The sequence below is a fragment of the Hordeum vulgare genome, chromosome 3H (assembly GCF_904849725.1).
Source record: "Hordeum vulgare subsp. vulgare chromosome 3H, MorexV3_pseudomolecules_assembly, whole genome shotgun sequence".
Classification (NCBI taxonomy): domain Eukaryota; kingdom Viridiplantae; phylum Streptophyta; class Magnoliopsida; order Poales; family Poaceae; genus Hordeum; species Hordeum vulgare.
The window spans coordinates 553,888,201-553,912,442 of record NC_058520.1 but is presented as its reverse complement, the minus strand read 5'-3'; positions in this window follow the sequence as shown (position 1 = coordinate 553,912,442).

The following is a 24,242-nucleotide window of genomic DNA, read 5'->3' as shown; positions in this document are numbered from 1 at the left end:
ATCTTTCCCAAGCATGTGACGGTAGCCAAGACAAAGGCAAAATAGGGAATTGGTGAAGATCACCATGACTCTTACAAGGACAAAAAGTAAAGGTACAAGATAGGCCCTTCGGAGAGGGAAGCAGAGGTTGTCATATGCTTTTGAGGTTTGGAAGCGTGTCCTCTTAGTGCGGAGGAACGTCACTTTATATTGCCTCCTGTGATAAAGAACTTTATTATGCAGTCTGTCGCTTTTATGTCTTCCTCATCACAGGTTCGTACAAAGCTTATTTTCCACACACTAATAAATATACATATGAGAGAGCAATTTTTATTGCTTGCACCGATGACAACTTACTTGAGGGATCTTATGCAATCCATAGGTACGTATGGTGGACTCTCATGGCAAAACTGGGTTGGAGGTTTATGGATGCACAAGTGGTATATCTACTTGGTGCGGGAGTTTTGGCTAATATGAGGTGGAAGCAATCGTCACATGCTAAGGGATCTCTAATCGTATAACATTGTTTCGAACCAAGCAAACACAATTCATTTTGTTGTCTTCCTTGTCCAACATCTACTTCTAATCATGTAATAGTTTGATGAGTGCTCACAATTATAGAAAGTGTCTAAGATCATATATCTATATGTGAACCTCTCTTTCCTTATTACTTCTTATTAATTGCAACAATGACTGAGGTCTATGTTGGTTTATTCTCAACAAGTTTCAATCATCATACTTGTTATATGTGAAGCTATCACTTTCCATAAGATCATCTCATGATCTTTCATGCTATCTTTCTTTTCATACTTTTGATCACGGCACAAAGCAAAGCCCTTGACTAAGATACTCTTTATTATATAGCTCGCAAGCTCGAATACATCGGGGGAGACACAAGGGAAAAGGCTCAAACTAAACACTAAAGACTTATTCCACTAAGAGAAGAAATAAAAACTGAAAAGGAAAGAACTAAAACAAAGGGAAAAGCAAAAGATATAAAGGTGATACGATACCAGGGCAACTCCCCCAAGCTTGGCAAAAGCCAAGGGGATTGCCCATACCAATGCTTAGTTGTCTTCCTTTGGTGGTGATGGTGGTGGAGTCCTTGCCTTTGATTCCAAGAGAGCTATCAATCTTTGATTTATACCTTTGAGATCTGCGACATGGTTTTCGAGCAAAACAACTTCACGAGAAAGGGAAATATTACGAGCACGAGTTGTTTCGCAAAACCTCAAGAGTTCAATCAAGGATGGAGACAACACGTGGATGAAAGGTTGGAGAAAATCTACTCCTTCAACGTCTTCAATGTTGAACTTCCTCCCTAGCTTGGGTTTTCTCCTTAGCTTTGTCCCTCGCTTCCGTGACTTCTACTCTTTTCAGATCAGCATCTACTTCTTCATGAACTTGGGGGAGACATTCTCCCCAACAGATTCCTGAGACATCTTTTCTCTAAATCTGCGACAGACAACAGGCTCGAAACGAAAACAGAGGAAAATTGCGTGATACGGAGATCAAAACCCTCGGGTGTAAATATAATGATTTTTTCTGGACCAGAAGGAGTGCTCCGCTCCGCAAGAAAACGAAGTCCGGGAGGCACACGAGGTGCCCACAAGCCCTGTAGCCGCCGTCAGGGGGGTAGGTGGCGGCTACCAAGCTTGTGGCCGCCTCGTGCGCTCTCCGGACTGCTTTTTATTTTTCTAATTTTCCAAAAATTCCAAAATGGAGGAAATTTCCTATTGGAAAAGCTTCGGAGTCCAATTACTTACCAAAACACATACCTCTTCGTTTTCAGGGTCACAAACAGGCTGATAAACATCCCTTATGTACTCCTCTGGAGTTATGATATTGATGATATTGGTCTCGACATTTATGGGAGTACCAGAGATATAATGCTTGATTCTTTGCCCATTTACCACTCTAGGAAAATTTCCTTCCGTGTTATTGACTTTGATGGCACCGGAACAATATACTTCCTCGACAACGTAAGGACCTTCCCATTTAGAGAGAAGCTTGCCTGTGAAGAATCTTAAGCGAGAATTGTATAGCAGGACATAATCACCTACATTGAACTCTCGTTTCTGTATTCTTTTATCATGCCATCTCTTAACCTTTTCCTTGAACAACTTGGCATTCTCATATGCCTGGGCCCTCCATTCATCTAATGAGCTGATATCAAACAACCGCTTCTCACCGGCAAGTTTGAAATCAAAGTTGAGCTCTTTGATTGCCCAATAAGCTTTGTGTCCCAGCTCAAGAGGTAAATGACAGGCCTTACCTCAAACCATTTTATACGGGGACATGCCCATGGGATTCTTATAAGCAGTCATATAAGCCCATAGTGCATCGTCAAGTTTGCTAGACCAATTCTTTCGAGATCTATTGACAGTCTTTTGTAAGATCAATTTGATCTCCCTATTACTCAACTCCACTTGACCACTAGACCGAGGATGATAAGGAGATGCAACTCTATGGTTGACATCATACTTAGCAAGCATCTTGCGGAAAACACCATGAATGAAGTGTGAACCGCCATCAGTCATCAGATATCTAGGGACTCCAAATCTTGGGAAAATGGCTTTTTTAAGCATCTTGATAGAGGTGTGGTGATCAGCATTTCTAGTGGGGATAGCTTCTACCCACTTAGTGACGTAATCCACAACAACTAAGATGTGAGTGTACCCATTGGAACTCGGGAAGGGTCCCATATAATCAAAGCCCCAGACATCAAACGGTTCAATGACAAGTGAATAGTTCATAGGCATTTCCTGACGTTTACTGATGTTCCCTATTCTTTGACATTCGCCACAAGACAAGACAAACTTACGGGCATCCTTGAAGAGAGTGGGCCAATAGAAACCTGATTGCAATACCTTATGAGCAGTTCTATCTCTAGCATGGTGTCCTCCGTAGGCTTCGGAATGACACTTCTGCAGGATCTGTCCCTGTTCATGTTCAGGCACACAACGTCTAATAACACCATCTACTCCCTCCTTATAAAGGTGAGGACCATCCCAAAAGTAGTGTCTCAAATAAAAGAATAATTTCTTCTTTTGCTCGTAGGTGAAACTCGGTGGTATGTATTTGGCAACGATATAGTTTGCGTAATCAGCATACCACGGTGCACTATGTGAAGCGCGGATGACATTTAATTGCTCATCAGGAAAGCTGTCATCAATAGGTCGTGGGTCATCAAGGACATTCTCTAGTCTAGACAAGTTATCTGCTACAGGGTTATCAGCACCCTTTCGGTCAACAACGTGCAAATCAAATTCCTGTAACAGGAGAACCCATCTCATTAGCCTAGGCTTAGCGTCCTTCTTCTCCATAAGGTACTTAATAGCAGCATGATCAGAGAGAATAGTGACTTTGGAGTCAACTATATAAGATCTGAACTTTTCACATGCAAATACGACTGCTAAAAACTCCTTTTCCGTAGTGGCATAGTTTCTTTGGGCACTGTCTAGAGTCTTACTAGCGTAGTGAATAACATTCAACTTATTGTCAACTCTTTGTCCTAGAACAACACCGACAGCATAATCACTAGTGTCGCACATGATTTCAAAGGGCAAGTTCCAGTCAGGTGGTTGAACAATAGGTGCGGTTATCAAGGCCTTCTTAAGTATTTCGAAAGCTTCCTCACAATCCTTATCAAAAACAAAGGGAACATCCTTCTGCAAGAGGTTGGTAAGAGGCCTAGAAATCTTAGAGAAGTCTTTAATGAACCTTCTATAGAAACCAGCATGACCTAAGAAACTTCGTATACCTCTGGTATCTGTGGGGCAAGGCATTTTCTCAATTGCATCAACCTTAGCCTTATCAACTTCAATGCCTCTTTCAGAAATTTTATGTCCTAAGACGATGCCTTCATTAACCATAAAGTGGCACTTCTCCCAATTCAAGACGAGGTTGGTGTCTTTGCATCTCTATAAGACTCGATCAAGGTTGTTGAGGCAAGCATCAAAGGAAGACCCGTAAACGGAGAAGTCATCCATGAAAACCTCGACAATCTTTTCACAAAAGTGAGAGAATATAGTCATCATACATATTTGAAAGGTGGCAGGTGCATTGCATAGGCCAAAAGGCATACGTCTATAAGAGAAGGTACCAAAGGGGCATGTGAAGGTGGTTTTCTCTTGGTCAGATTGTGCAACATGTATTTGCGAGAAACCTAAATAACCGTCTAGAAAGCAGAAGTGTGTGTGTTTGGATAGCCTTTCTAGCATTTGGTCGATAAACGGCAAAGGATAATGGTCTTTCCTGGTTGCCTTGTTCAGTGTCCGGAAGTCTATCACCATCCTATAGCCAGTAATAATCCTCTATGGGATTAGTTCATCCTTATCATTAGGAACGACGGTGATACCTCCCTTCTTAGGTACGCAATGTACTGGACTTACCCAATCACTATGAGCAACAGGATAAATGATTCCTGCTTCCAGAAGCTTTAATATTTCTTTTCTAACGACCTCTTTCATCTTAGGATTTAATCTCCTTTGATGATCAGCAACTGGTTTGAAGTCAGGATCAGTTTTAATCTTGTGCTCACATAGAGTGGGACTAATACCCTTAAGATCGTCAAGAGTATATCCAATAGCCGCACGGTGCTTCCTCAAAGTTTTTAGTAACTTATTCTCTTCGTGATTCGAGAGAAGAGCACTAATAATAACAGGATATATCTCCTTCTCATCAAGGTAGGCATACTTAAGAGTATCTGGTAACTGTTTAAGCTCGAACACAGGATCACCCTTCGGTGGGGGGGGGATCCCCAAGCAGTTCAACAGGCAGATTATTCTTGAGAATAGGATATTGTTCTAAGACAATTTTATCTATCTCATCTCTTTCATCCATATGCATATCATTTTCATGCTCAAGCAGATATTGCTCTAAAGGATCCGTAGGAGGTACGGCAATAGAGGCAGGACCAATGATTTCATCCCTACCAGACGACTCTTTTTCATGGGGTTGTCTTCCAAACTTGGAGAAGTTAAATTCATGAGACACACCCTCAAAACTAACAGTGACAGACTGCTTAATGCAATCAATGTGAGCATTGACAGTGTTGAGAAAGGGTCTACCGAACATGATGGGACAAAAGCTATCTTGTGCAGTAGCAAGGACGTGGAAATCAGTAGGATACTTCGTCTTACCACACATGACTTCTATGTCTCTCACAATTCCCAGAGGGCAGATAGTGTCTCTATTAGCTAGCGTAATAGTGACATCAATGGGTTCTAACTCAGCAGGTGCAATCTCATCTTTGATTTCATCATATAGGGAACGGGGTATTGCACTAACGCTAGCACCCATATCACATAAACCATGATAACAGCGATCTCCTATCTTGACAGAAACAACGGGCAGGCCAACTACAGGTCTGTATTTGTCTTTCGCGTGAGGTTTAGCAATTCTTGCGGAGTCCTCACAGAATTTTATAACATGCCCGTCTATGTCTTCGGCTAAGAGATCTTTGATAATAGCAACACTAGGTTCAACTCTAATTTCCTCAGGGGGTGCAGGTGGTCTAATCTAACCCCTACGTATCATAGTTGGAGCTTTAGAATAATCCTTTTTCCTAGCAGGGTAAGGTGGTTTCTCAGAGTAGGCACAAGGAACAACAGGATCACTAAAAGCAATGACTTTCTCCTCAACTAGATTGGGTTTAACTATGTTGATTTCTACAGGAGGATGATACTTAAACCACTTCTCTTTGGTAAGATCAACATGAGCAGCAAAATATTCACATAGAGAAGCTACTATCTCAGAGTCAAGTCCATACTTAGCGCTAAAATCTCTAGAAGTGTTTATTTCAACAAAAGATTTAACGCAATCAAACTGGAAATTCATACCTGACTCCTTACCTTCTTCAAGCTCCCAATCTTCAGAATTACGTTTGATTCTTTCCAATAAATTCTGCTTGTGGTAAATATCCTTCTTCATAAAAGAACCGATACAAGAAGTATCAAGCATGGTACGATCTTCATGAGAAAGCCGAGCATAAAAGTTTTGAGTGATAATTTCTCTCGATAGCTCATGATTGGGGCATGAATATAGCATTGATTTAAGCCTCCCCCAAGCTTGAGCTATGCTTTCCCTGTCACGAGGCCAAAGGTTATAAATATAATACCGATCACGATGTACTAAATGCATAGGATAAAACATTTGATGAAATTCCAATTTCAACCGATTGTAGTCCCATGATCCAGTATCATCACATAGCCTATACCATGTCAATGCCTTATCCTTCAAAGATAAAGGAAAGACTTTCTTTTTTACCTCATCCTCGGGCAAACCTGCAAGCTTAAACAAACCACAAACTTCATCTACATAGATCAGATGCAAGTCTGGATGTGAAGATCCATCTCCTGTAAAAGGATTAGCCAGCAGTTTCTCAAGCATACCCAAAGGAATTTCATAAAAGATATTTTCAGTAGGTACCTCAGGTTGAGGAACAACTCCTCGTGCTTCCGTTCGTGGTGAAGATACCCCAAAAAAACTCCTCAAAGGAACAGTTTCCATAGTGACAAGTGACAATAAATTTCAACACAGTATATAAATGTTTCCTTACCCAATTCCACTTACCAAAGGCGCTTGACTCCCCGACAACGGCGCCAGAAAAGAGTCTTGATGACCCACAAGTATAGGGGATCAATCGTAGTCCTTTCGATAAGTAAGAGCGTCGAACCCAACGAGGAGCAGAAGGCTCTCATAAACAGTTTTCAGCAAGGTAATAACTGCAACCACTGAAAGTAGCGGTAACAAGTGATGGTGTAGCGAGGTGAAACGTAGCAAGCGAAAAGTAACAAGTAAAAAGTAGTAGCAACGGTTCAGCAAGTGGCCCAATCCCTTTTGTAGCAAGGGACAAGCCTGAACAAAGTCTTATAGGAGGAAAAACACTCCCGAGGACACACGGGAATTTCTGTCATGCTAGTTTCATTATGTTCATATGATTCGTGTTCGTTACTTTGATAGTTTGATATGTGGGTGGACCGGCGCTTGGGTACTGCCCTTACTTGGACAAGCATCCCACTTATGATTAACCCCTCTTGCAAGCATCCGCAACTACCAAAGAAGAATTAAGACAACGTCTAACCATAGCATTAAACTAGTGGATCCAAATCAGCCCCTTACGAAGCAACGCATAGTCTGGGGTTTAAGCTTCTGTCACTCTAGCAACCCAACATCTACTTACTACTCCCCAATGCCTTCCTTTAGGCACAAATATGGTGAAGTGTTATGTAGTACACATTCACATAAAACCACTAGAGGAAAAACAACATACAACATATCAAAATACCGAACGAATAACAAATTCACATGACTATTATCAGCATGACTTATCCCATGTCCTCAGGAACAAAAGTAACTACTCACAAAGCATAATCATAATCATGATCAGAGGTGTAATGAATAGCATCAAGGATCTGAACATAAACTCTTCCACCAAGTAATCCAACTAGCATCAACTACAAAGAGTAATCAACACTACTAGCAACCTTACAAGTACCAATCGGAGTCGCGAGACAGAGATTGGTTACAAGAGATGAACTAGGGATTGGAGAGGATATGGTGCTGATGAAGATGTTGATGAAGATGCCTGCCCTCCGACGAGAGGAGTGTTGGTGATGACGAAGGCGACGATTTCCCCCTCCGGGAGGGAAGTTTCCCCGACAGGATCGTCCTGCCGGAGCTCTAGATTGGATCTGCTCAAGTTCCGCCTCGTGGCGGCGGAGAATCCACGAAAAAGCTCCTCCTTGATTTTTGTGGAACGAAACCCTTCATATAGCAAAAGAGGGGGCTAGTGGGACGTCAGGGAGCCCACAAGCCCTGTAGCCGCCACCAGGGGGGTGGCGGCTACCAGGCTTGTGGGGCCCTGGTAGCTCCCCTCTGGTACTTCTTTCGCCCAGTATTTTTATATATTCCCAAAAAATTCCACGTTGATTTTTAGGGCATTTGGAGTTGTGCAGAATAGAGGACTCAGACTTGCTCCTTTTCCAATGCAGAATTCGAGCTGCCGGTATTCTCCCTCTTCAAATAAACTTTGCAAAATAAGAGAGAAAAGGCATAAGTATGGTACCACAAGGTAATATAACACCCCATAAAGCGATAAATATCAACATGAAAGCATGATGCAAAATGGACGTATCACTTTCTCATTATGATCGCTCCATGCTTGACACTTCTTGTACCCGTTCTTTTATGAAGAGAGATATTGACTTCAGATGGAATTTATTGGAAAGAATTAAACGCAACTCTGAAGATTGGGAGCTTGATGAAAGTAAGGAGTCAGGTATGAATTTCAAGTTTGATTGCGTTAAATCCTTTGTTGAAACAAATACTTTTTGTGATTTTAGCGCTAACTATGGAGTTGACTCTGACATAGTAGCTTCATTGTGTGAACCATTTGTTGCTCATATTGATCTCCCTAAAGAGAAGTGGTTTAAATATCATCCTCCCTTAGAAGTAAATGTAGTTAAACCCAATCTAGTTGAAGAGATAGTCATTGCCTATAATGATCCTATTGTTCCCAGTGCTTACATTGAGAAACCACCTTTCCCTGTTAGGATAAATGATCATTCTAAAGCTTCAACTGTGATACGTAGAGGCTACATTAGAACACCTACACCCCATGAGCAAATTAGAGTTGAACCTAGCATTGCTATTATCAAAGATCTCCTGTCCGACGATGTTGATGGCCATAACATTCACTTATGTGAAGATGCTGCTAGAATTGCCAAACCACACGCTAGAGACAAACATAGGCCTGTTGTTGGCACGCCTGTTGTTTCTGTTAAGATAGGAGATCATTGTTATCATGGTTTATGTGATGTGGGTGCCAGGGTTAGTGCAATACCTCAATCCTTATATGATGAAATCAAAGACGAGATTGCACCTGTCGAGATAGAACCCATTGATGTCACTATACAGCTTGCCAATAGAGATATTATCTGCCCTGTGGGAATTGTTAGGGATGTTGAGGTCTTGTGCGGTAAAACGAAGTATCCTGCTGATTTCCTCGTTCTTGCTACCGCACAAGATAGCTTTTATCCCATCATATTTGGCAGACCCTTCCTTAATACTGTCAATGCTCATATTGAATGTGAGAAGCAAACTGTCACTGTTGGCTTTGAAGGCGTGTCACACGAGTTCAATTTCTCCAAGTTTGGTAGACAACCTCATGAAAAAGAGCTGCCTAGTAAGGATGAAACTATTACCTTAGCGTCTATTGTCGTGCCTCCTACTGATCCCTTAGAGCAATATTTGCTTGAGCATGAAAATGATATGCATATGGATGAGAGAGATGAGATAGATAGAGTTGTCTTACAACAATATCCTATCCTTAAGAATAATTTGCCTGTTGAACTGCTTGGGGATCCACCCCCACCAAAAGGTGATCCTGTGTTCGAGCTTAAACAGTTGGCAGATACTCTTAAGTATGCTTATCTTGATGAAAAAGAGATATATCTTGTCATAATTAGTGCTAGCCTCTCAGAGCATGAAGAAACGAAGTTACTAAAAACTCCGAGGAAGCACCGTGGTGCTATTGGATATACTCTTGATGATCTTAAGGGCATTAGTCCCACTCTATGCCAGCACAAGATTAAGACTGATCCTGATTCCAAACCAGTTGTTGATAATCAACGGAGATTAAATCCTAAGATGAAAGAGGTAGTAAGAAAAGAAATACTAAAGCTCCTGGAAGCGGGCATTATCTATCATGTTGCTCATAGTGATTGGGTGAGTGCGGTGCATTGTATCCCTAAGAAGGGAGGCATTACCGTTGTCCCTAATGATAAGGATGAATTGATCCCACAGAGGATTATCACTGGCTATAGGATGGTGATCAATTTTAGGAGATTGAATAAAGCCACTAGGAAAGATCATTACCCTTTGCCTTTTATCGACCAAATGCTAGAAAGACTGTCTAAACACACACGCTTCTGCTTTCTAGACGGTTATTCTGGTTTCTCCCAAATACCAGTTGCACAATCTGATCAGGAGAAAACCACTTTCACCTGCCCGTTCGGTACCTTTGCTTATAGACGTATGCCTTTTGGCTTATGTAATGCACCTGCTACCTTTCAAAGATGTATGATGGTTATATTCTCTGACTTTTGTGAAAAGATTGTTGAGGTTTTCATGGATGACTTCTCTGTTTATGGGTCTTCTTTTGATGATTGCCTCAGAAACCTTGATCGGGTCTTGCAGAGATGTAAACACACCAACCTTGTCTTGAATTGGGAGAAGTGCCACTTTATGGTTAATGAAGGCATTGTCTTAGGACATAAAATTTCTGAAAGAGGTATTGAAGTTGATAAGGCTAAGGTTGATGCGATCGAGAAAATGCCATACCCCACAGATATCAAAGGTATAAGAAGTTTCCTTGGTCATGTTGGTTTCTATAGAAGGTTCATTCAAGACTTCTCTAAGATTTCTAGGCCTCTTACCAATCTCTTGCAAAAGGATATTCCTTTTGTTTTTGACGATGATTTTGAGGAAGCCTTCGAAATACTTCAGAAGGCCTTGATAACTGCACTTATTGTTCAACCACCTGATTGGAACTTACCTTTTGAAATCATGTGTGATGCTAGTGATTATGTTGTTGGTGTTGTCCTAGGGCAATGAGTTGATAAGAAGTTGAATGTTATTCACTATGCTAGTAAAACTCTAGACAGTGCCCAAAGAAACTATGCTACTACGGAAAAGAAATTTTTAGCAGTCGTGTTTGCATGTGAAAAGTTCAGGTCTTACATAGTTGATTCCAAAGTCACTATTCACACTGATCATGCTGCTATTAAGTACCTCATGGAGAAGAAAGACGCGAAACTTAGACTTATCAGATGGGTTCTATTGCTACAAGAATTTGATTTGCACATTGTCGACAGTAAGGGTGTTGATAACCCCGTAGCAGATAACTTGTCTAGGTTGGAGAATGTTCTTGATGACCCACAACCTATTGATGATAGCTTTCCTGATGAGCAATTGAATGTCATCAATACTTCACGTAGTGCACCGTGGTATGCTGATTATGCAAACTATATCATTGCCAAATATATACCACCTAGTTTCATATACCAGCAAAAGAAGAAATTCTTCTTTGACTTGAGACATTACTTTTGGGATGATCCTCGCCTTTGTAAGGAAGGAATAGATGGTGTTATTAGACGTTGTGTACCTAAACATGAACAGGGACAGATCCTACAGAAGTGTCACTCCGAGGCCTACGGAGGACACCATGTGGGAGATAGAACTGCACACAAGGTATTGGAATCAGGTTTCTATTGGCCCACTCTCTTCAAGGATGCTCGTAAGTTTGTCTTGTCTAGTGACGAATGTCAAAGAATAGGTAATATCGGTAAACGTCGGGAAATGCCTATGAACTATTCACTCGTTATTGAACCATTTGATGTTTGGGGCTTTGATTATATGGGACCTTTTCCAAAATCCAGTGGGTATACTCATATCCTAGTTGCTGTTGATTACGTCACTAAGTGGGTAGAAGCTATCCCCACTAGTAGTGTTGATCACAACATCTCTATTAGGATGCTTAAAGAAGTTATTTCCCTAGATTTGGAGTCCCTAGATATCTAATGACCGATGGTGGTTCACATTTCATTCATGGTGTTTTCCGTAAAACACTTGCTAAGTACGATGTCAACCATAGAATTGCGTCTCCCTATCACCCTCAGTCCAGTGGTCAAGTAGAGCTAAGCAATAGAGAGATTAAACTGATTCTGCAAAAGATTGTCAACAGGTCTAGAAAGAATTGGTCTAAGAAGCTCGATGATGCACTGTGGGCTTACAGAACTGCCTATAAGAATCCCATGGGCATGTCTCAGTACAAAATGGTGTACGGTAAAGCATGTCATTTACCTCTTGACCTAGAGCATAAGGCTTATTGGGCAATCAAAGAGCTCAACTTTGATTTCAAACTTGCTGTTGAGAAGAGGTTATTTGATATTAGCTCGCTTGATGAATGGAGAACTCAGGCATATGAGAATGCCAAGTTGTTCAAAGAAAAGGTTAAGAGGTGGCATGATAAAAGGATACAAAAGCGTGAGTTCAATGTAGGTGATTATGTCTTGCTATATAATTCTCGTTTAGGATTTTTTGCAAGCAAGCTTCTCTCTAAATGGGAAGGTCCCTATATTGTTGAGGAAGTATATCGTTCCGGTGCTATCAAGATCAACAACACGGAAGGTAATTGTCCGAGAGAGGTAAATGGGCAGAGAATCAAGCATTATATCTGAGGTACTCCAATAAATGTTGAAAGCAATATTATCAATACCATAACTCCGGAGGAATACCTAAGGGATATTTATCAGCCTGTTTCAGACTCCAAAAACGAAGAGGTATGTGTTTCGGTAAGTAAACAGACGCCAAAACTTTTCCAGTAGGAATTTTTCTCCATTTTGGAATATTTAGAAAAATAGAAAAATTGGAATAGTCTGGAAAGTGCACGAGGAGGCGACAAGCCTGCCAGGCGCGGGCCACCCCCCTGGCCGCGCCTGGGGGGCTCATGGCCACCTCGTGTGCCTCCTCGACTCCATTTTCTTGCGGGGTACTCCTTCTGGTCAGAAAAAAATCATTATATATTCTCCCGTAAAGTCTGACCCTCGTATCACGCAAATTCCCTCTGTTTTTGTTTCGAGCCTGTTTTCTGCCGCAGATTTAGGGCAAGATGTCTTCTAAAGATTCAGAGGGGGAGAGCTATGTGGCCGATTACCTTGCTAACCCCAAGGTCTATGGGGATTTGGATCCGTATGGCTGGACCACTGATGAGGAAGAAGATTATGATCCCAAGGGGAAGGAACAAACAAGTTCCGATGAGGAGGAGGAGGCTCCTCTGCCTCAACTTGGACACACGCATGTGGAGTTCAAGAAGTCGAGCCTCCCTGACTCAAGGAAGAAGCCTAAGACTTTGTTTATTCCTTCTCGTTTCTTGCAGGAGAGTAAGCAGGAATTATGCTAAAGGGTGTTGAGGCTTGAAGAGGAAAATGATGATCTGAGGGAGCAGAATTTTATGCTCAAGTGGAAATTAAACAAGTTCAAGACCTCCGCAACAACTCCACCACCATCACCCCCAAAGGAAGACAACTAAGCATGGGTATGGGCAATCCCCTTAGCTTGTGCCAAGCTTGGGGGAGTTGCCCCGGTATCGTATCACCATCACCTCTTTTGCCTTTACCTTTGTTTTCGTTTGTTGCTTTTCAGTTTTCTCTTTCTCTAGTAGATTAAAGGTCTTAGTGTTTTAGGCTTGAGTTTTGCTTTGTGTCACCCCCGATGTATTCGAGCTCGTGAGCCATATAATAAAGAGTGTCTTAGTTGAAGGCTTTGCCTCTTGCCATGATCAAAAGAGTGAGAAAAGAACAAAAGCATGAAAGATCATGCAATTATCTTATGGTCAGTGATGGCTTCACATGTAAAAAGGATGATGATTGAAACTTGTTGAGGGTAGACAAACGTAGACCTTGGTCATTGTGGCAATTAATAGGAAGTGATAAAGAAGGAGAGGTTCACATATAAATATATCATCTTTGACACCATCTATGATTGTGAACACTCACTACACTATTGCATTCTTAGAAGTAGATGCTGGACAAGGAAGACAATATAATGAATTATGTTTGCTTGGTTCCGAACAATGTTATATGACTAGAGATCCCTTAGCATGTGACGATTGCTTCCACCTCATATTAGCCAAAACTCCCGCACCAAGTAGAGATACTACTTGTGCATCCACAAACCTTCAACCCAGTTTTGCCATGAGAGTCCACCATACCTACCTATGGATTGAATAAGATCCCTCAAGTAAGTTGTCATCGGTGCAAGCAATAAAAATTGCTCCCTAATATGTATGTTTTATTAGTGTGTGGAAAATAAGCTTTGTACGAACCTGTGATGAGGAAGGCATAAAAGCGACAGACTGCATAATAAAGTTCTTTATCACACGAGGCAATATAAAGTGACGTTCCTCCACACTAAGCGGACACACATACAAACCTCAAAAGCGCATGACAACCTCTGCTTCCCTCTGCGAAGGGCCTATCTTGTACCTTTACTTTTTGCCCCTGAAAGAGTCATGGTGATCTTCACCAATTCCTTATTTCACCTTTATCTTGGCTAACAGCATGTGCTAGGGAAAGATCTATATTCATGTGTCAACTTGGAAGTAAGTATTAATGAATTATTATTGTTGACATTACCCTTGAGGTAAATGGTTGGGAGCGAAACTATAAGCCCCTATCTTTCCCTGTGTCCGACTGAGACTTTGATCTCATGAGTACCACGTGAGTTGTAGTAATTGTAGAAGACAAAAAGATGATTGAGTATGTGGATTTGCTTTACAAGCTCTTATTTGACTCTTTCCGATGTTATGATAAATTGCAATTGCTTCAGTGACTAAAGGCTATCGGTTGTTAATTCTCGGTAAGGTTCTTGATCCATGCTTTACCTTGTGAAGGAATTGTCACTTTAGCATAAGAGTTCATATGATGGCATTGCTGTTCTGATCATGATCATGATGCCTGCATGTTCGTATCTTGTTTTGTCGACACCTCTCTCCCTAAACATGTGGGCGTGTTTATTGATCTAGGCTTTCGCTTGAGGACAAGCGAGCTCTAAGCTTGGGGGGAGTTGATTGATACGTCTCCAACGTATCTATAATTTTTTTATGGTTTCATGCTATTATCTTGTCAAACTTTGGATGCTATGCATGTCTTTTATATATTTTTTGGGACTAACTTATTAACTCAGTGCCAAGTGCCAGTTCATGTTTTTTCCATGTTTTTAACCCCCTTTCAGAGAAGATTTTGAAACGGAGTCCAAACGGAAGAAAATCCCCGAAAAGATTTTTTTCGGAACGGAAGAAGATCGGGAAGCTTGAGAGCCAAGGCAGGGGAGCCTCAGGGGCCCCCACAAGCCCCCACCCCGCGGCCATGGGGAGGTCATGGCCCACAGGCTTGTGGGCCCCCTGGGCGCCCTCTGCCCTCGGGGTTGCGCCTATAAATTGCCTAAAAATCCCAAAACAATCAGGAGATCATCGAAAGTACTTTTCCGCCGCCGCAAGCTTCTGTTTCCGCAAGATCCCATCTGGGGAACGTTCTGGTGCCCTGTCGGAGGGGATATTCGGATACGGAGGGCTTCTTCATCAACACCATGACCTCTCCGATGATGCATGAGTAGTTCACCATAGACCTACGGGTCCATAGCTAGTAACTAGATGGCTTCTTCTCTCTCTTGGATCTTCAATACAAAGTTCTCCATGATCTTCATGGAGATCTATCCGATGTAATCTTCTTTTGCGGTGTATTTGTCGAGATCCGATGAATTGTGGATTTATGATCAGATTATCTATGAATATTATTTGAGTTTCTTCTGATCTCTCTTATGCATGATTTCATATCCTTGTAATTCTCTTCGAGATGTGGGTTTTGTCTGGCCAACTAGATCTATGATTCTTGCAATGGGAGAAGTGCTTGGTTTTGGGTTCATACCGTGGGGTGACCTCACCCAGTGACAGAAGGGGTAGCGAGGCACGCATCGTGTTGCTGCCATCAAGGGTAAAAAGATGGGGTTTTCATCATTGGTTTGAGATTATCCCTCTACATCATGTCATCTTGCTTAAGGCATTACTCTGTTCGTCATGAACTCAATACACTAGATGCATGTTGGATAGCGGTCGATGTGTGGAGTAATAGTAGTAGATGCAGAAAATATTGGTCTACTTGTCTCGGACGTGATGCCTATATGTATGATCATTGCCTTAGATATCGTCATGACTTTGCGCGGTTCTATCAATTGCTCGACAGTAATTTGTTCACCCACCGTGATATTTGCTATTTTGAGAGAAGCCTCTAGTGAACACTATGGCCCCCAGGGTCTACTCCACACCATATTTTCAGCCTTATAATTTTTACTTCGTTGCACTTTCCGCCTTCAGATCTCACTTTGCAAACAATCTTGAAGGGATTGGCAACCCTTTTGAAGCGTTGGGTGCAAGCTTGTTTGTGTTTGCGCAGGTACTCTAGACTTGACGAGACCCTCCTTTTGGATCGATATCTTGGTTCTCAAACTGAGGGAAATACTTACTGCTCCTGTGCTGCATCACCAACGCAAGCCCAGCCTCCGTCAACATGTCAATTTTTGGCGCTGTTGTTTGAGAAGTAGCAGAAGGATTTCTAGCGCCGTTGCCGGGGAGGAAGATCAAGTCAAGAACTCATCCAAGTAGGTGTCGCAAACTCATCTCTTGCATTAACTTTGTTTGCCAGTTGCCTCTCGTTTTCCTCTCCCCCACTTCACCAATTTGCCTTTTTCGTTTGCCTTTTCATTCGCCCTTTTCTCTCGCTTACTCTCTGTTCGTCTGTGTGGGATAGTCTACCCGTTCTCATGGCTAGATCCACCACTTCGGACGATACTCCCGGGAGCGAGGTTCTCAATTTCAAACAAATTGAGGAGGAAAACTTAAAGGACGCTTGGTATAGGATTTGCAATGCTCAGAGTAGATCTACTAATAAGCAATCCACTACCGTCTTGCTTCGCAGTTTTTATGTGGGTGTTTCTCCTTGGAATAGGTATATTCTTGACACCATCGTAGGTGGAAATTTCTTGGATAGCCATACCGTTGGTTCTTACGGATAAATTTGGTAGGCTCACCCCCACTCATGGTTAATGGAACTACCTTAACTCTGGAACATGTGATGCGTAGGTTGGACGTTATAGAAAATAAAGTTGCTACGATTGAACTCATTGAGAATTTGGATAAAAAGATCCACAATCAAATCACTCAGTACGGATCCAAGGTGGGAATGGTTTTGAAAAATTTAAAGGAGAAGGAACCCACAGTTAACGAAAAGCTAGGTCATGATTCCGCTAGGATTGGCAAACTAGAGGATGTTATAACCAACTTGGGTTCCGCTTTTGCCGCTCTACAGAATACTCCAAATTTTGCCCACAATAAAATCACCAAGTCTGTTTTTGTTCCTAAAAGTAGTGGTGAATCTTCTAGCAAGAAATATTGAAACCTTGAGATGATAAGTGATCACGCTACTTATGGTTTGAGCACCAAAGACGACGATACGTCATGCTATAAGTAGTCATGTGAATTTAGTATTCGTTCGATATTTTGATGTGTTGTATGTTGTTTTTCCTCTAGTGGTGTTATGTGAACATCGACTACATAACACTTCACCATTATTTTGTTGGAAATATGCCCTAGAGGCAATAATAATTAGTTATTATTATATTTCTTTGTTCATGATAATCGTTTATTATCCATGCTATAATTGTATTGATTGGAAACACAATACTTGTGTGGATACATAGACAAAACACTGTCCCTAGTAAGCCTCTAGTTGACTAGCTCGTTGATCAAAGATGGTCAAGGTTTCCTAGCCATAGGCAAGTGTTGTTACTTGATAACGGGATCACATCATTAGGAGAATCATGTGATGGACTAGACCCAAACTAATAGACGTAGCATGTTGATCGTGTCATTTTGTTGCTACTGTTTTCTGCGTGTCAAGTATTTGTTCCTATGACCATGAGATCATATAACTCACTGACACCGGAGGGATGCTTTGTGTGTATCAAACGTCGCAACATAACTGGGTGACTATAAAGATGCTCTACAGGTATCTCCGAAGGTGTTTGTTGAGTTAGTAGGGATCGAGACTGGGATTTGTCACTCCGTATGACGGAGAGGTATCTCGGGGCCCACTCGGTAATACAACATCACACACAAGCCTTGCAAGCAATGTGACTTAGTGTAAGTTGCGGGATCTTGTATTACGGAACGAGTAAACAGACTTGCTGGTAAACGAGATTGAAATAGGTATGCGGATACTGACGATCGAATCTCGGGCAAGTAACATACCGAAGGACAAAGGGAATGACATACGGGATTATATGAATCCTTGGCAGTGAGGTTCAAACGATAAGATCTTCGTAGAATATGTGGGATCCAATATGGGCATCCAGGTCCCGCTATTGGATATTGACCGAGGAGTCACTCGGGTCATGTCTGCATAGTTCTCGAACCCGCAGGGTCTGCACACTTAAGGTTCGACGTTGTTTTATGCGTATTTGAGTTATATGGTTGGTTACCGAATGTTGTTCGGAGTCCCGGATGAGATCACGGACGTCACGAGGGTTTCTGGAATGGTCTAGAAACGAAGATTGATATATAGGATGATCCCATTTGGTTACCGGAAGGTTTTCGTGCATTACCGGAAAAGTTTCGGGCTCATCGGTAGTGTACTGGGAGTGCCGGGAGGGGTGCCGGGGACCATCAGGAGGGGTGTCACGCCCCAAGGGGTCTCATGGGCTATTGGAATAGATAAACCAGCCCCTAGTGGGCTGGAACAAGTTCCCACTAAGGCCCATAAGGTTTGAGAAGGAAAAAACACAAGGTGGAAAGAGTTTCCAAGTGGGAAGGTGGAATCCTACTCCAAGAAGGATTGGAGTAGGACTCCTCCACCTCCAATTTCGGCCAAACCTTTAGGTTTTGAGGCTGCCTCCTCCCCTCCCTCCCTCCTATATATAGTGGGGTTTTAGGGCTGATTTGAGACAACTTTTGCCACGGCAGCCCGACCACATACCTCCACGGTTTTACCTCTAGATCGCGTTTCTGTGGAGCTCGGGCGGAGCCCTGCTGAGATTAGATCACCACCAACCCCCGGAGCGCCGTCACGCTGCCGGAGAACTCATCTACCTCTCCGTCTCTCTTGCTGGATCAAGAAGGTCGAGATCATCGTCGAGCTGTACGTGTGCTGAACGCGGAGGTGCCGTCCGTTCGGCACTAGATCGGACCGGATCGTGCAACGGATCGCGGGACGGTTCGTGGGACGGTTCGCGGGGCGGATCGAGGGACGTGAGGACGATCCACTACATCAACCGCGTTTCTTAGCGCTTCTGCTGTGCGATCTACAAGGGTACGTAGATCGGAAATCCCCTCTCGTAGATGGACATCACCATGATAGGTCTTCGTGCACGTAGGAAATTTTTTGTTTCCCATGCGGCGTTCCCCAACAGTGGCATCATGAGCTAGGTTCATGCGTAGATATAATCTCGAGTGGAACACAAAAGTTTTTGTGAGCGGTGATGTGCGTTTTGCTGCCCTCGTTAGTCTTTTCTTGATTCCGCGGTATTGTTGGATCGAAGCGGCTCGGACCGACATTACTCGTACGCTTACGAGAGACTGGTTTCATCGCTATGAGTAACTCCGTTGCTCAAAGATGACCGGCGAGTGTCAGTTTCTCCAACTTTAGTTGAATCAGATTTGACCGAGGAGGTCCTTGGATGAGGTTAAATAGCAATTCATATATCTCCGTTGTGGTGTTTGCGTAAGTAAGATGCGATCCTACTAGATACCCATGGTCACCACGTAAAACATGCAACAACAATTAGAGGACGTCTAACTTGTTTTTGCAGGGTATGCCTGTGATGTGATATGGCCAACGATGTGATGTGATATATTGGATGTATGAGATGATCATGTTGTAATAGTTAATATCGACTTGCACGTCGATGGTACGGCAACCGGCAGGAGCCATAGGGTTGTCGGTAAACTAACGTTTGTGCTTGTAGATGTGTTTACTATATTGCTAGGACGTAGCTTTAGTAGTAATAGCATGAGTAGCATGACAACCCAGATGGCGACACGTTGATGGAGATCATGATGATGGAGATCATGGTGTGACGCCGGTGACAAGAAGATCGTGCCGGTGCTTTGGTGATGGAGATCAAGAAGCACATGATGATGGCCATATCATGTCACTTATGAATTGCATGTGATGTTAATCCTTTATACACCTTATCTTGCTTAGAACGACGGTAGCATTATGAGGTGATCTCTCACTAAAATTTGAAGACGAAATTGTGTTCTCCCCGACTGTGCACCGTTGCGACAGTTCTTCGTTTCGAGACACCACGTGATGATCGGGTGTGATAGATTCAACGTTCACATACAACGGGTGCAAAACAGTTGCACACGCGGAACACTCGGGTTAAGCTTGACGAGGCTAGCATGTGCACACATGGCCTCGGAACACATGAGACCGAAAGGTCGAGCATGAATCGTATAGTTGATATGATTAGCATAGAGATGCTTACCACTAAAACTATTCTCGACTCACGTGATGATCGGACTTGAGATAGTGGATTTGGATCATGTACCACTCAAATGACTAGAGAGATGTACTTTTTGAGTGGGAGTTCTTAAGTAATATGATTAATTGAACTAATTGTCATGAACATAGTCTAATGGTCTTTGTGAATTACGATGTAGCTTGCGCTATAGCTCTACTGTTTTTAATATGTTCCTAGAGAAAATTTAGTTGAAAGTTGATAGTAGCAAACTTTGTGGACTGAGTCTGTAAAACTAAGGATTGTCCTCGTTGCTGCGCAGAAGGCTTATGTCCTTAATGCACCACTCAGTGTGATGGACCTCGAGCGTCGTGTGTGGATGTTGTGAACATCCGACATACACGTTTCTGATGACTACACGATAGTTCGGTGCAAAATACTTAATGGCTTAGAAGCGTGGCGCCGAAGACGTTTTGAAACGTCATGGAACATGAGTGATGTTCTAAAGAGATGAAATTGTGATTTCATGCTTGTGCCCTTGTTAAGAGGTATGAGACCTCCGACAAGATTCTTTGTCCATGAAGTAAAGGAGAAAAACTCAATCGTTGAGCATGTGCTCAGATTGTCTGAGTACGACAATCACTTGAATCAAGTGGGAGTTAATCTTCCAGATGAGATAGTGATGGTTCTCCAAAGTCACTTCCACCAATCTGTGAGAGCTTCGTGATGAACTATAACATATCAAGGATAGATACAATGATCCTTGAGAGATTCGTGATGTATGACACTGCGAAACTAGAAATCAAGAAGGAGCATCAATGGTTGATGGTTAGTAAAACCACTAAGTTTCATGAAAGGCAAGGGCTAGAAGGGATACTTCGTGAAACAGCAAAACAGTTGCTGCACTAATGAAGAGACCCAAGTCTAAACCCAAACCCGAGACTAAGTGCTTCCGTTATGAGGGGAACGGTCACTAAGGCGGAGCTACCCTAGATGCTTGGTAGATAAGTAGGCTGGCAAAGTCGAAAGTAGTATATTTGATATACATGATGTTGATGTGTGCTTTACTAGTACTCCTAGTAGCGCGAGGGTATTGGATACCGGTTCAGTTGCTAAGTGATTGGTAACATGAAATGAAAGCTACGGAATAAGCGGAGACTAGCTAAAGGCGAGGTGACGATACGTGTTGGAAGTGTTTCCAAGGTTGATATTATCAAAACGTCGCACGCTCCCTCTATCATCGGGATTGGTGGTGAAATCCAACTAATTGTTATTTGGTGTTTGCGTTGAGCATGAACATGATTGGATCGTGTTTGTTGCAATACGATTATTCATTTAAAAGAATAATAGTTATTCTATTTGCTTGAATAATTACCCTCAATGGTTTATTGAATCTCGATCGTAGTGTTACACATGTTCATGATATTGGTGCCAAAAGATACGAGGTAATGATGATAGTACTACTTACTTGTGGCACTGCCGCTTGAGTCATGTTGGTATAAATTGCATGAAGAGGCTCCATGCTGATGGATCTTTATACTCACTTGATTTTGAATCACTAGTGACATGCAAATCATACCACATGAGCAAGGCCTTGTTTTCATTGAGATGAAACAAGATAGTAACTTGTTGGAAGTGATACATTTTGATGTATGCAGTCCAATGGGTGCTGAGGCACGCAGTGGATATCATTATGTTCTTACTTCAATGACGGTTTGAGTAGATACAAGAGTATTTACTTAATGAATCACAAGTCTGAAATATTGAAAAGTTCAATTCTGTTTGAGAGTGAAGTTCGTCGTAACAAGAGGATAAATTGTCTATGATATGATCATAGAAATGAATATCTGTGTTACGAGTTTTGGTACGCAGTTAAGACAATGTGGAAATTGTTTCGCAGTTCATGCCACCTGGAACATCATAGTGTGATGATGTGTCTGAACGTCATAGCCACGCACTATTTGGTATGGTACATGCTATGATGTCTCTTATCGAATTACCACTATCGTTTATGGGTTATGCATTAGAGACAACCACATTCACTTTAAATAGGGCACCGCGTATTTCCGTTGAGATGACACAGTATAGACTGAGGTTGAGAGAAATCTAAACCGTCATTTCTTGAAAGTTTGGGGCTTCGACACTTATGTGAAAAAGTTTCAGTCTGATAGGCTCGAACCCAAAGCGGATAAATGCATCTTCATAGGATATCTAAAACAGTTGGGTACGTCTCCTATCTCAGATTCGAAAGCAAAGTGTTTGTTTCTAGAAATGGATTCTTTCTCGAGGAAAGGTTTCTCTCGAAAGAATTGAGTGGGAGGGTTTTAGAACTTGAGGAGGTTATTGAACCATCACTTCAACTAGTGTGTAGCAGGGCGCAGGAAGTTGTTCTTGTGGCGCCTACACCAGTTGAAGTGAAAGCTGATGATGGTGATCATCGAGCATCGGATCAAGTTACTACAAGCCTCGTAGGTTGACAAGGTCGCGTACTACTGCAGAGTGGTAGGGTAACCCTGTCTTGGAGGTCATGTTGTTGAGCAACAGTGAACCTACGAGTTATGGAGAAAGCAATGGTGGGCCTGGATTCCGACAAATGGCTAGAAGCCATGAAATCCGAGAGAGGATCCATGTATGAAAACGAAGTGTAGACTTTGGAAGAACTACTTGATGGTCATAGGACTATTGAGTAAAGATGGATCTTTAAAAGGAAGACAGACGATGATGGTGATAAGTCACTATTAAGAAAAGCTCGACTTGTCGCAAAGATGTTTCCGACAAGATCAAACCGTTGACTATGATGGGACTTTCTCACTCGTAGCGATGCTAAAAGTCTGTTAGAATTATGTTAGTGGTTGATGCATTATTTATGAAATATTGCACATAGGATGTCAAAACATTGTTTCCTCGACGGTTTCCTTGAGCAAACATTGTATGTGATACAGCCAGGAGGTTTTGTCGATCCTAAAGATACTAGCAAGTATGCAAGCTCCAGCGATCCTTCAATGGACTGGTGCAAGCATCTCGGAGTTGGAATATACACTTTGATGAGATGATCAAAGATTTTGGGTTTGTACAAGGTTTATGAGAAACTTGTATTTCCAAAGAAGTGAGTGGGAGCACTATAGAATTTCTGATAAGTATATGTGGTTGACATATTGTGGATCAGAAGTAATGTAGAATTTCTGTAAAGAATTCAAGGTTGTTTGAAAGGAGTTTTTCAAAGGAATACCTGGATTGCACTACTTGAACGTTGAGCATCAAAGATCTATGGAGATAGATCGAAAGCGCTTAATGTAAGTTTCAACAAGATGCATGCCTTGACAACTTTTTGAAGGAGTTCAAAATAGATCAGCAAAGGAGTTCTTGGCTGCATTGTGAGGTGTGAATTTGAGTAAGACTCAAAACCCGACCCCGGCAGAATAAAGAGAATAGACGAAGGTCGTCTTCTATGCCTTGGCCGTAGAATGTGAAGTATGCCATGCTGGGTACCGCACCTCATGTGTGCCTTGACTCAAAGTCTGTTGAGAGGTACAGAAAGTGACCCATGATTGAATCACTAGCAGCGGTCAAAATTTATCCTTAGTAACTGATGGACTAAGGAATTTTTCTCGATAATGGAGGTGGTTTAAGAGTTCGTCGTAAAGGGTTACGTCGATGCAAGCTTTGACACTAATCCGAATAACTATGGGTAGTGAAACGGATTCGTATAGTAGAGTAGATATTTGGAGCATCTCCGAATAGCACGTAGTAGCAGCATCTATAAGATGACATAAAGATTTGTAAAGAACTCACGGATATGAAAGTTTCAGAACCGTTGACTAAAACCTCTCTCACGAGCAAGACGTGATCAAACCCCGGAACTATATGGGTGTTGGATTCGTGGAAATCACATGGTGATGTGAACTAGATTATTGACTCTAGTGCAAGTGGGAGAATGTTGGAAATATGCCCTAGAGGCAATAATAATTAGTTATTATTATATTTCTTTGTTCATGATAATCGTTTATTATCCATGCTATAATTGTATTGATTGGAAACACAATACTTGTGTGGATACATTGACAAAACATTGTCCCTAGTAAGCCTCTAGTTGACTAGCTCGTTGATCAAAGATGGTCAAGGTTTCCTAGCCATAGGCAAGTGTTGTTACTTGATAACGGGATCACATCATTAGGAGAATCATG